At 34.7% G+C, this 14041-nt stretch overlaps 1 long non-coding RNA gene across 1 annotated transcript in view; it reads right to left on the minus strand.

The window, feature by feature from the left end:
• Positions 1-724: 724 nt before the first annotated feature.
• The window catches only part of LOC119866185, a 55601-nt gene continuing 42284 nt past the window's right edge, over positions 725-14041 (minus strand). Inside the window, exon 3 of the long non-coding RNA XR_005369178.1 lies at positions 725-834. This is a non-coding gene — a long non-coding RNA (uncharacterized LOC119866185). The remainder of the gene's footprint in view (positions 835-14041) is intronic.

A 14041-nucleotide genomic window follows, 5' to 3' on the forward strand; every position in this document is an offset into this window, starting at 1 on the left:
AAAGCATAATGATTTTTGGAGTTCACAGATTAGCCCCCAAAAATCACATTGTTGAAATAATTTTAATTTAGAAATAAAGATTGAATTTTAATAGCCTAATCTTTGTTCCTTTACATGCTTTTTGATAGCTAAAAAAAAAAAAAAAAAAAAGCTAACAGACTTAGAAAATCTCAGATTCTACTTAGTTTTCATACAATTTGAAAAGCTACTTTTGGGAAAGGTGTAAAAATTCTCCACAAATTACAATCAATAAGAAGATATTTTCAGGATAAGTTAAACATGTGTACATCTTTGATTAACTATGTCAATATATTTTTCATTGCCTTATGGGCAAATTCTGGGCGAATTTATTAACTCTTTCAAAGACCAGAAGGTAGCCATATTTGTATATCAAGAATAAAAACAAAGAATATGCTAAAGCATAAAATATTATAGGAAGAGAGCTCAGTGAGAAATGTAAAGCAAACTAGTCAAAGTGATATCCAAATTTCAAGATCCACTGATTCTCCCATGAAAAACCACTAGTTGGCAATTTCTTCTTAAATAATTATTTCCTGCAATCTAAGACTTTTTTAGGTTTTTGCTGAATGCAACATTTATTGATTTCCTACTATGTACAAACTGACACACATAATCTGAAAGCTGAATAATGTTGAAATATGGTTCCTGCTCTTTAACTGATTGTAGTTTACCAAATTATGTACTCTTATTAAACAACTCTTACCTCAAATACCTCTTCTTCCTAGGTTGAAAGTCCCACTTGACTTCATGATCTCACAAGTCAAGAATTTCCTCACAGTGATGCTGTATTTCTGTGTTTCTAATATCTTTTCACTACAGAAAAATAAAATACAAAGCTATAATTAATTTGTTCTTTCTTGTACATTACAATTCATTTTAGATATATGCAGCACAATATCTGACATAAACAATGATAGTTTGTATACCGAAGGATGTAAACTAAAAGCAAGTCCTCCAGACCTGATTCCAAGGTCTTGACAGAGAAAATTCAGAGACTTGAATACAAGTGCAAAGGATAGACTCATGCCCTCAGGAAATAAGAGCAGTTCAAAGTCTTAAATCCAGCTAATAGTTGCAATATCACCCATTCCTTATCTACTGCATCGGTATTACTGCATCAGCCATCTACCTGACTTCATGAGATTAACCTGGACACAATTTCAGTTTTAACATGGATTAAATGGAAAACTGAATGATATCTTAAAAACACCAGTTGAAAGTACTGAAGACTAAGAGTGACTTTTATTCATTAAGGGATGTACTGAATATCTAACGTATACATTGTTTATACTAGGCATCCTGACAGCTTTTTAATTAGATAACACATGAACATCATTTACTTAAGATATAGTCATGCAGGTAAACATATACCAAAGAGAAACATGCAATATAATGAATGGTATGTGCTTAATAAAACTTTATACCACTCTACAAAAAATAGCTCATCTGCCTTTTATTTAATTTAATAAAAATTTGCCATATTCAGTGGAGTACAGTGAAGTGGAGACACCAAGTTCTTTTTTAAATGTAAGAAAATACGGTGTCTGTTTCCTTTACCTTTTATGAGTTGCCTGCTCTCTGTATTTGGCAAGACAAATAGAATTACATACTGTGAGTGACTCAAAACAGAACTTCACTATCAATCATCTGCCTGGCTCTGCACAAATTCTGTAGGGCATTCAGGACATTTTGCTGCCTATGAATATTTTAGACAAGAAGAATCCCTGAAAGCTTCCTGATGGATTAATACAAGAAAGGAGGACGTTTTCATGTTTTATAGCTATTTGCTAAAGTACTATGGCCATTACTATACTCCAATGAAAAGATGCCTCTTTAAACAGAAAGAAGCAGCCCTGTAGAAGAGTTCTGGCTCCTTTCATCATAAACTGATTTCAAAGTAATGATATATAATATATAAATATTGCATGCACTCCTCTGGAGAAAATGAAATGCTCTACTGGTGCCAACACCTTTACACCCAGCAGTAATTGTGGATAAAAAGAAAAAGAAGGAAGAAAATGTATGCCAGCCATTTAAAGAAAGAAGTTTGCTCATGTACCTCTTTAGCTTTGCCAATGAAATAAAAAGCAATTTATTAGCTTCTCTATCATTTTATTGTGGGATTCACACCCATGAATAAACAGCAGAGTAATATTCTCAATAGCAGTTCACAACTACTCAAATAAAGCTTATACTTTATTTTAAAGGTAACAGAAAATTTAGAGACTGCAGGAAAATAAAACAAAGAAAATATTCCTTGTGGGCCTACTACTATTGATATTTTATTAAGTATCTCCTTCCAGTTTTTAATGTATTTTTATATGTAGTATTCTGTATCTTACTTTTCACTAATATTTAAACATTTTACCATGTTACTATAAAGTCTTCATAAACATTTTAATGACTAAATAATATTCTATTAAGTATATGTAACAAAGTTAATATTTGTCTCTGTCAGATATTTAGAAGATGCTCTTATAAAAACCAGTATTTCACATCACTATTCATATATATTTCCTATATTTTTATTACTTGAATTTTTTATTTCTAAAGTAAGGCATCTCTCTTCTTTCTATCATTAGTGGGGTAATGCATTCAACTCCCCAATGACAAAACGGGTCTTTTTTTTTTAGCATCTCTTCTATTACAAGGATAACATATAGAAAGTTCACATATATCTAGAAAATAAACTAATGACTACAATTATAATGTGTTTTGCAATTTATTAACATTCTCACAACTGTACTGGGATGTATAATTAGGTCACTTTTTTCAAATTAATAAATTGTGGATGAATGAGTTTAATGGATCTAATCAAGCACAAACAGTAAACTGGAGAACTAATGCTTTACCCCATGTTTTTCCAACTTCAACAATTATCCTCTTCTTATCATATTGATAAGGCAGGGAGCTAAGAGAAGGTACTATGTAGTTGTAGTGAGTGTGAGCACCCAAGTCCAACAACTTTGGTCCAGAACCCACTGCCACTTATTCTTTCCATGATCTTATATAAATTACTTATGTCCTCTTTGCCTCAGTTTGCTAATCTCTTAAATTCTAATGATGATAAAAAAACATTAAATCTAGCATAGGTTTGTTTTAAAAATCAAATGAAAAAATTCAGTTTGTTAAGCACACGATTAATGTCAGCATTCATTTTTTACCTGTTAGCCTACACTTTCCATACGTTTAATTAATATAAATTTTAATTTGACACACTGTTCATATTTACACTCTCTGAAATAGACAATATACACTTCATCCTCCATTAAGAGTAAATATGAAACAAAGCTACACCTCAAAACTGTAACCAACAATCTAAAAAAGTATAAAACCGATTACTTTTGTGCAGACACAATGCTTACATTTGTTAAGACCTCAAAGGAATTATGTAGCTACACCTCTGATAAGTGTTCAGTACAAAAATATAGTTTATACCATTCAAATGAGATCATCTGATCACTCCCTACTCTGGCTTGATACCCTCACATGACCTTGTACAAGGCCTTCAGCATAATTAACTTTAAAAATAGCAGAATAAGGTATGATTATAGCTTTAGTTATTCTCAGTATGCACTAGAATGAGAACACTGAGTACCACTAGAAAAATTAATTTTGACTTCTTGCAAATAATGAAATCAAATTTATTTAGGTCAAGAGACAAGTCTTAAATATGTGTACATGTGCACACACACGCACACACACACATATCCATAGTAATTAATGACAAAGTATAAGAAGCAAGAAAAAGTATCAAAACAGGTTTCATCATGAAGAATCTAATCAGTCAGGATTCAATTGAGAAAAGACTCCCATGAGTTACAAGCTAACAGATTTATTTTAAGTATCATCTCATAGAATTAGGGAAAGAGCTGAGCAAATGAGGTCCAAGCAGGAAGCTGAAAGATCAGAATAAGAGAGACCAGTCAGGCAAATTGAGAAACCAAATACATCTAACCCCTAAGTGGGCTATGAAAGGAAGATTCATAGAGTGGTCTATAGGAATTAAGCTTCTATGCAGCTACCACTTCTGTGAGCCCACTATGCAGAGTTTGGGAGTGGGCCTACAGCCAGTGGGGGCCAGGTAGGGTCAATAGTCAGAAACAAAAGCTGGATGCAGAGCAAGGACCAGCTGGAACCTGCCAGCACCTGCTGGCTGGCACCTCTGAGTTTGTAGGCAACTGCATCTAACCATGTGAGCCTGCTAGGGATATGGTTACTGATTCATTTCTGCTTTCCAAATTTTGGATAACGTCCTCTTTTGGCTACTGCTAACCTAAAACCACACATAGAGAAGCATTCTAACACATATGGTTTTAGCATAACTGACACAGTACAAACCACCACAAGAGTCTGGATTAAATGGACAGGTGATTAGCGTTTTAACACAGCATGCCTATTCTAACAGTTCTTGTTATCATAAGGAAAAGAAAACCCATCAAGACATTAGTATTAAGGAAAACTGCAACATTAAATCGGGGGAATAAAGCAAAAGCTTTCTTTTTTTTAAGATTTTATTTATTCATTCATGAGAGACCCACAGAGAGAGAGAGAGAGAGAGAGAGAGAGGCAGAGACATAGGCAGAAGGAGAAGCAGGCTCCATGAAGGAAGCCCAATATGGGACTTGATCCCCAGACTCCGGGATCACACCCTGAGCCAAAGGCAGACGCTCAACCACTGAGCCACCCAGGCATCCAGGCTTTCTTTTCACACCAAAACATAAGTAAAATGGGAATATGCAAGTAAAATTGTCTGATTTGCATGTCTGGAGTAGAAATAATCAAATAAGATTACTCTTCTCGTTAATAACAAATTGTTTCCTCATTACTCATCACTACCATTAAATAAGATTCAGCTAGAATCTTTGTTGCTCGTCTATCATAGCTTATGAGACAATGCAGTATTTTTCAAAAAAAATTTTCAAAAATTTTAGAGGAAAAATAAAACTTAGAAGGCCCAAAACAAAACGCAAGAAGGCAAGAGAAGGGCTAAATGATTGCACTCCATCAATCTGAATGGGACTGATGGAATGTGAAATAAGTTCTAGGGCAAAAATACACCATGGAACCATAGGAAATGTCAAATATTATTTATTTGTTTAGCATTATAAGGCACAGGTAGGAAAGGAAAAATTGGGGGAAAAAGTTTTCCTTAACTAAAATATCTAAAATATTTTGGGCACTGAAATGTGCCATATATCCCTCAAATTAGAAATGCAAGGCCACTGTTGCTATGAAAAAAATATGTATTTTTTAAAAAATAAATTATAATAGTAACTATGGAATTTCATAGTGAGGCTAATTTACAAAAACAAATTAAAATGATATATGAGGGAACCCTGGGTGGCGCAGCGGTTTAGCGCCTGCCTTTGGCCCAGGGCGCGATCCTGGAGACCCGGGATCGAGTCCCACATCGGGCTCCTGGTGCATGGAGCCTGCTTTTCCCTCTGCCTATGTCTCTGCCTCTCTCTCTCTCTCTCTGTGACTATCATAAATAAATAAAAATTTTAAAAAAAAATTTAAAAAAATAAAAAGATTTAAAAAAAAATAAAATAAAAATAAAATGATATATGATTATCTAGTAATAGAAAGACTGTCTAAATTATCAAAATGAAGGAAATTTTCATTTGAATTACTCTCACTGTTAAAACAATTACAATTCAAAAACATTTATTATTTCATGCTCACTATTGCTACATAAGGTGCTAAGTATACAAAGATGAATAACATATATGCAAGAGGAAGTCTGCCTTTTGTGTTATCCTTCCAGAATTTGAACCTCTTTCTAGTTTGTGTACAGGGTCTCCATTTTATTATCTTGATAAAAGAGTAAATAAATGTTTCTTACTGAACAGCTACTGAAAATGCTAGATACTCACATTCCCAGTCATTCCTGCAGATAGAGAATAATCTTGTGGCTAAGCTTTGGCAATCAAATGCAACCATATCTGACTCTGACTCATTAACACTGCCTGCAGGCACAGTATTGGTATTGGAGGTTGCACAGGTCAAAGCACAGAAATGGCATGTGGTAGTGGCTGTGGTAAGCTGAGTTGTTGGCATCAAAAAGGCAGCAGTATAGGTGTAAACTAGTGCTCTTCCGTGGTTTCCTCTTTGTACCAGTTCTGATGTGGGATTTGGAGCTTTGTTCCTAGAAACATTTTCCCATGCCTAGTGTTCCAATCTTCCATTAAACCCAGAAGATTATGATGATAAACCCAGAAGATACTCAAAATATCTTTTCAATAAATTCTTTTCTGCCTAATTAGAGCCAGTATCTGTTGCCTGAAGGTAGGAACTTTGAGTGATATGACATGTTTCCTAGCCTCAAAGAGTTCACAGTTTCCAAAGAGATACTAAATGATAAAATCAAAATAAAAGCCATACATATGATATATCTAATTAATAATTAACATCTCCACTGTGAGATCTCAAATGTCCTTTAAACATAGAATATCCAAAACTGGAATTCAAACTGGGCCCTCTGTCATTTTTCTTTGAGTCACTGATTGTTCGTGACAAAAACCCAGTAAGATTTCTTTTGAGGGGAGGGGTTGGAGATAGAGACAGAGAATCTTAAGCAGACTCCACACCCAGCACAGAGCCTGGAGTGGGGCTCAATCTCATGACTCTGAGATCATGACCTGAGCCAAAATCAAGAGTCAGACGCTTAACCAACAGAGCCACCTAGGCACCTCCCCCCATATGACTCTTAAAGCCACCCTCTCCTTTGTTACCAATTTTCAATATCCCATATCCAAGTCCTATCAATCTTGGCTTCTACATACCTCTGTCTCTAATCATTCACTTCTCTGCAGTACCGTCACCACCCCAAAGGCTAAGTTTTCATCTCTCACTGGACTTCACTCTTACAAGAATCCCAACTAGCAACTATCCATAGATGTGACAATATTGTGAAATCCAAGAACCCTCAGGTGAGGACAAAGCCCTCCCTTGGACAACAGAGACTGAGAAGGACTGCATTACAAGGATGAACATTTCATCTCATCTTTTCTTGCCCTCAGACTGGGATTTATACCTTCAGCTCCCCTGGTTCTAAGGCCTTCAGACTCAAGACTAAATTGCACCCCTGGCTTTCCTGGGTCACCAGCTTGTAGACTAAAGATTGTGGGACTTCTCAGCCTTCATAATTATATGAGATAATTCCTCATAATAAATATCTCTAGATAGGGAAATGAGAGAACAAGAAAAAGGTACAAAGATAAAGCCAGACTTTTCAGAATATATCTTGCTTTGTGTATTTGATGTCAAGAACACAAAAATATCTCATATAAATATAAAATGAACATTTTAAAAAAGCAATCCCTAAATAAGCAAGAGTAGAAATTTAAAAGCCAAATAGTATTACAAATTAGGGCATAATCACACATGACATTATTTCAAGTGATTTTAAAATTCAGTCATTCATTCCTACATATCCAGGGGAATATACACTAAGCTGCAATAATATAAAAAGAGCTGCTAAAAAAATTATTAAATTGTTCTCAATAATCATACCATTGGACATAATGTTGGTATTATTATTCTAAGAGTATTGTGAAAAAAGAAGCAAATGAATAATTATAGTGATGTAAAGGGAAGCAAATGTAAGATTAATCTAAAGGATTAATGGACAAGTGGAGTATTCCAAAATGGAACAGGAAATGCACAAGACCCTTCGAGAACATTTTGTCAAATTAAAAACCAAAATAAATAAATAAATAAATAAATAAATAAATAAATAAATACTACTGATGATAGATACAAAGGAGAGCCAACTTGAAGTTCTTTCTTGTCAAATATGAGATAATTTGAGAATCAATAATAATAACAACTGCAATGGATTTAAAAATCAAAAATGCCAAAATTCATGAATATATAATGAAACTTAAAAAAATAATGCATACCTTAAGAAAATATTAGGGAACTAAAGTCATTATTTTGAAAATTGATAAATCCTGACTTCCTTGCATGAACTCAGGATATTTCAAGGTAATTAAGTAGTTGATTAGGGTAAGTTTCTCTTTATAGAAATATTCTAACTAATAAACTTTAAAAGGACACTTAAAACATCATCACTTTGCAACTCCTCATAAAATAACATATCTTGGCAATTATCACCAGTAGTTAACATCAACAAAAGGGAGAGAACTAGATATCCCATGCCTTCTATGAATACTCTTAAAGAAATCTTCTTGCAAAGTAAAAAATGAAGAAAGAGAAGAAAGAAAGAAAGAAAGAAAGAAAGAAAGAAAGAAAGAAAGAAAGAAAGAAAGAAAGAAGAAAAAGGAAAGAAAGAAAGAAAGAAAGAAAGAAAGAAAGAAAGAAAGAAACAAAGAAAGAAACAAAGAAAGAAAGAAGAAAAAGAAAAAGAAGAAAAAAATAAAAAGAAAGGAAAAGAAGAAAAGAAAATCAAACGAAATCTGGTCAAGCCTCTAAATCTATCTACTAATTTATATGAAATGAGAGAGAAAGGGGAACCCCTTTAAAAAATAGCAGACCTACAGTTGGCAAAATCCACACTGCAGGAAAATTTGCAGAGATTGCAATGAAAAAAGAAAAAGAAGAGACAAGAGGAAACATAAAGTAGATTTCAGATGAGTCTTTTCAATTGCCTGTCATTATGGACCCTACTTGGATCCCTATTTGAACTAAAAGGAATTTTGAGACCATCAGGAATATTTAAATACTATATATTTGATGACATTAAATGAAGTTTTAGGAGTGACTATGGTATAGTGTTATATTTTTGAGAGTCTTTCAAAAGAAATCATATGAAGTAGATAGTACTAATAGATGAAACAAGGTTGACCATTTATTATAACTGTAATCACTGGTACAGCTGGTACCATAAAAGAATTCATTATACTGTATCAGAAACAGGTACATGGGTTGAAAATTTTTCACAATAAAAGCTTTTTTAGTGTTATGTAAATAATTATATTTTTAAAAATTTAAAATCTAGAGAGTTCCTCAATAAAATATTAGCAAATTGAATATAACTGCATTAGTTTTATGTCAAAATAGCAGAATTCTAGGTTTTCTAAGCAATAGATACAGAAAGATTAAAAATGCAATCTATAGTTCCAACGTAGCCCAAGGGTTCAAAAGAGAAAAAGAGGAAAAAGCAATAAAAGAAATTTTATTATTCTTACAAAAGGTAGAAAACAAGAAAAAAATTAAGTAAGGTAAACAGAAAACACAAAGTAAGAGGGCAAAAAGTATCTTACACAGACAGAAAAAAAGCATAAACTGACAGAATAACAATAGGAATAGAGGGATCAAGTGTACTAGCGGGAGAGGTTGGAAGGCTGCAGGTTCTACAGTTCAGTCCCTGACCTTCCCCAAAATACCACACACACATACAGAGAGAGAGAGAGAAAGAGAGAGAGAGAGAGAGAGAACAAGCTGTTCACACACTCATTCAAACATCTAATGAGAAGCCACTAACTCCTTGGTACTATCTAGGAACTAGTGGTAAAACAGTAAACAAGATAGGCATGATGCCTTCACTTGTGGAGCTCACAGTCTAGTGGAAAAAATGCCTAAAAAAGATAAAGATAATTCCAATCCATTGCGTGAAGTGCTATTATGGGGGATCCACAAATACTGTGATAAACAGAGAAAACGTTTAATACGTATTATCTGCTTTTTTAAAATATTTATTTATGTGTGAGAGAGGGATCATGAGCAGAGAGGGGCAAAAGGAAAGGGGGAGAGAGAGAGAAAAAAAAATGCTAAACAGACTCCTTGCTTAACATGGAGCCCAAGGCAGGCTCCATCTCATAACCCTGAGATCATGACCTGAGCCAAAAACCTGAGTAGAAGGCTTAACCGACTGGCCACCCAGGTGCCCCTATCTGCTTTTCTTTTAAGAATGAGGTGTATTAAAATATGCAAACCCTAAGAAATGTTAATACATGTAGGAAAATAATATTCACCATCACATCATACTGATGCACAAAGCCACGGGGCACTCCTGACTCTTGTCACTGGAATCCAAGACAGATCCTCAGCCACACAGATGGAATGAGTGCCCACTCCAGACTGAGAGCCCAGTTTAGAACAGTCTGGGGGTAATGCCAGAAAGATAATGACAGTGCAATCAGTAAAGTCTCATCAGGAAAACAGAAATTGTGCTAAATAGCTTAAATACAGAGTATTTACTGCAAGGAACCCTTATAAAAAATGACTAAAGGGCTGGAGAATCAAAAAGCTTTAGGTAAGGTGAGGAAAACAGGAGAATGAGAAGCACAGAAGCTACTATCATCCCTCCGGCTGGAATAACAAAATGGAGGAGTGGGGGTCACCGGAACCCACAGCAGGCAGACTGCTGGACTGCCAGGGAATGATGCTGCCACTGAAAACTCTGACACCCTGCCCGAACCACCAAAAGTCACTGGGAACACTAGTCACTCCTGGCGTCCCTTGTGATACCACTGAAACCACTGAGCCACCTCTACCATTGGTGGAACTACTAAAGGCCCCTGACCTTATCGCTGTCTAGGTGTTGGAAGCACCACCAGTAGCAGAAGCTATTCCTCTCTTCCTGTGTCTACCATAAATGTTTCCCACTAGTCAAATCTAACTGGAAGCTACTTGGCAAAAAAAAAGACTGGAAATTGAAGTTTGCAAGAGTCAGCTTCCTGATACACAGAGTAAAGCATGGCAGCACAGGAATGGATCTAAGAGCAACCCAAAGACAGTGCCCTCCTTCAGCTACTCAGCACCCTTTCTCTCCCTTCTAGTCACATTTAACTTTCTTATGACCAATTGTTATCTGGAGGAGTATAAATTAGGGATTCAAAAATTGAGCAGAAGCCACCAGACTCAATGCTGAGCTGACTTTAACCACATGAGTCTATTAAATAAAGCATAGCATGCACCTGAAATAGCAGTTATGGGGATAGTCAATTCCAATGAACTCTAGCAGAGAATACCTAAAATGAAGCAACATGTCACCTAGTGTTAATTGATAATTCTGATTCTATACTATACAGTTTAGCCTTTACACAACAACATAGGAGTTTTGCTCCCAATAGACAAAAAGTGGCATACTACCAAATTATTACTTTCATTGAGCACTAATTTAATAACTGTACCTGAAATAATTTAAACACCTCTAAAGTATAGAAATTACACCAATATATGGCTATTTGACTCCAATAATTAAACCAGAATTATTAACATATTCCCTAATAATTCAAAACTTTTTCAATAAGAAATGCATCATTCTATTCCTGAAGGATTATTTCAAATTGGATCAGCTATTTACTGGTAAGCATATTATAATTTTATTAAACTAGATTTTATGATGATCTCTACTTCTATATATCCTATATTTAAAACAAAGGCTGGTTTATAACATATCAACATTGACATCACAATAACCCATAAAATTACCATTATGTTCCATAAAAATATAACAAAACAATAACAGAAATCTTTTATTCTTTAATGTATGTCAGTGACAAAACATTCACTTGACTAAAAAAAAAAATCGTCATGTTTGATATATCAGGACAACTTCCAATATATAAAATGTCATCCACCAGGTGTAAATGTAAAATGATTCCTTACTTTCTAAAATTCCCATTCATCCATTGTATAATATATCATGCTTCATGCTGTTTTACATTATGTAAAATAAACAATGAACACAGACTCTGGGTTTCAATGCCTGAGGTGTGAAATTAGTTCTCTGCCAAGTGTGTTTTTGATTGTTAGAGATTTAAAACATTCAGAAGTGTGTCAGTCTGAGACAACATTTCTTCAGTTGGCTTATAAGAAATGAAAAGTTACCTAGATATTTAAAAGAAGTAAGTGGAACTATGTCATAGAATGCACCGTGTTGTGATTTTGCACACAGTGTTTGGCATTCACTGGATTTTATGCATACCACTAACTCGGGCAATAAATAGTTCTCATACTCAGCTTTCCTAATTTTTCCTCTGAGGCTCCTTTACATTGCAGTTACCACAAATCCTCCATTATAACAAGATCATCTTGTTTACAAAAGTATAATCTCAAAAAACATTTGCATCTCTAATGTAATTAAGTACTTGTTCACATGATAATGTGTCCTTCCTAATCTCCTATTTGAAAATTTCTTTATCGGCACAATGAATAGAAATATTTTCCTGCTTAATAAAAAGCTTTGGGGACTTCTGAGTTAAGATGGTGGAATAAAACTGCTACAATAATTTCCTCTCCCAACATCCAATTCAGTGAAACAAAAATAGCAAAACCCAGGAAAATTTCAGCAGCAACTAAGCAATCCAATACCATGAAGCTCAAAAAATGGCAGCCAAAAGGGAATCAAAGATGAGACACTGGAGCAGTGTGCGAAGGTATTTTGTAGTAAGGCACCTAATTCCTCACCTACCCCTCCCCCTCAGAAACCAAATAGTCGTCTCTGAATGGCTCAAATCCAGGGAAAATGAACTGAGTGATATTTTGATGGGGAGAAGTGGAAAGAGCTACACAGGGAAGAAACAAAGTTCAGGAAATGTACAAGAAAGCTAAGGAGTAGAGTATCTCTAATAGAGGCAAAGGCCCCTGTCCTAATTTCTTAAAAATCCTTTTTTTTTTTTTTTGAAGATTTTATTTATTTATTTATTCATGAGAGACATAGAGAAAGAGGCAGAGACATAGGCAGAGGGAGAAACAGGCTTCCTACTGGGAGCCGGGTGTGGGGTCTCGATCCCAGGACCCCGGGATCACACCCTGAGCTGAAGGCTGACGTTCAACCACTGAACCACCCAGGCGCCCCATAAATAATCCTTTTAGATTAAATAAAAACGATTATGAAAATCATCAAGAATTTAGATCCTTTTTTAAAACTACATTTTCAGTTGAAGATGGTGTTGATTGGCTCTGTGTTATGGGGCGTTAGTATTTTTATGTTTCCTTTTACTTCTCTTCTTTAATCTCCTGGTATTTGTTAATAATGTTATTTTCATTCTACCAAAGTTTATAGCATATACATTCTATTCCATAAAGAGAATCTAAACAACTTTCTTTGTATCCTATTTAAATGGAGACAGTACCCATCACATGTCATTTTTATATTGTTTTCAAGTTATTTTTATACATCCTAAAAATTAGTTTTAAATTTTAATATGTTTCTAAAAAGCAGTTTTGAAGAAAAGCTCATGGGTTTTGTTGTCGCCAAATTCTTTCATGTTTTAAAATGACTGCCTGTGGGTCTTATACTTGACTAATGTCATGGCTGCGTGTTGGTCACTGCCTTTCCTTTAGAATTCTGTAGACAGGGATCCCTGGGTGGCGCAGCGGTTTAGCGTCTGCCTTTGGCCCAGGGCGTGATCCTGGAGACGCAGGATCGAATCCCACGTCGGGCTCCCGATGCATGGAGCCTGCTTCTCCCTCTGCCTGTGTCTCTGCCTCATTCTCTCTCTCTCTGTGACTATCACAAATAAATAAAAATTAAAAAAAAAATTCTGTAGACATTGCTCCTACGCTTATGCATTAAATGTTCTGTATAGAAATCTAAGTCCAGTCTGATTATTTTTACAGGTGACTATTTCCCCCTAGAAATATGCCTGAAGAATTCTTTCTGTAATCCTTGAAATTCAGTAACTTAAATATGTTTTAATTTTTAGAATTTTGCATCAAATATTTCTGAAATCTGATAAGCTTTTCTAATCCAAAATGAAAGTGAAAACACAACATACTACTCATGGGATGCAACAAAACCATTCCTGAGAGAAGTTTGTAGCAACAAATGCCTATATTTAAAAAAAAAAAAAAAAGATCTTAAATAAACAAATTTTATACCTCAAGGAGCTAGAAAAAGAAGAATAAACTAAGCCCAAAGTTCTCAGAAGGAAGGAAATAACAGACTGGAGCAGGCATGGAAAATAGAAAACAATAAAAAATAAATAAATCTGAGTTGTTTTGAAAAAATAAACAAAATTGACAACCTTTACTCAGATTCACTAAGAAAAAAAGAACACTCAAATCAGAGGTGATTTACTATAGATTCTATGAGAGACAGTGA

The sequence above is a fragment of the Canis lupus genome, chromosome 14 (genome assembly GCF_011100685.1).
Source record: "Canis lupus familiaris isolate Mischka breed German Shepherd chromosome 14, alternate assembly UU_Cfam_GSD_1.0, whole genome shotgun sequence".
Lineage (NCBI taxonomy): Eukaryota > Metazoa > Chordata > Mammalia > Carnivora > Canidae > Canis > Canis lupus.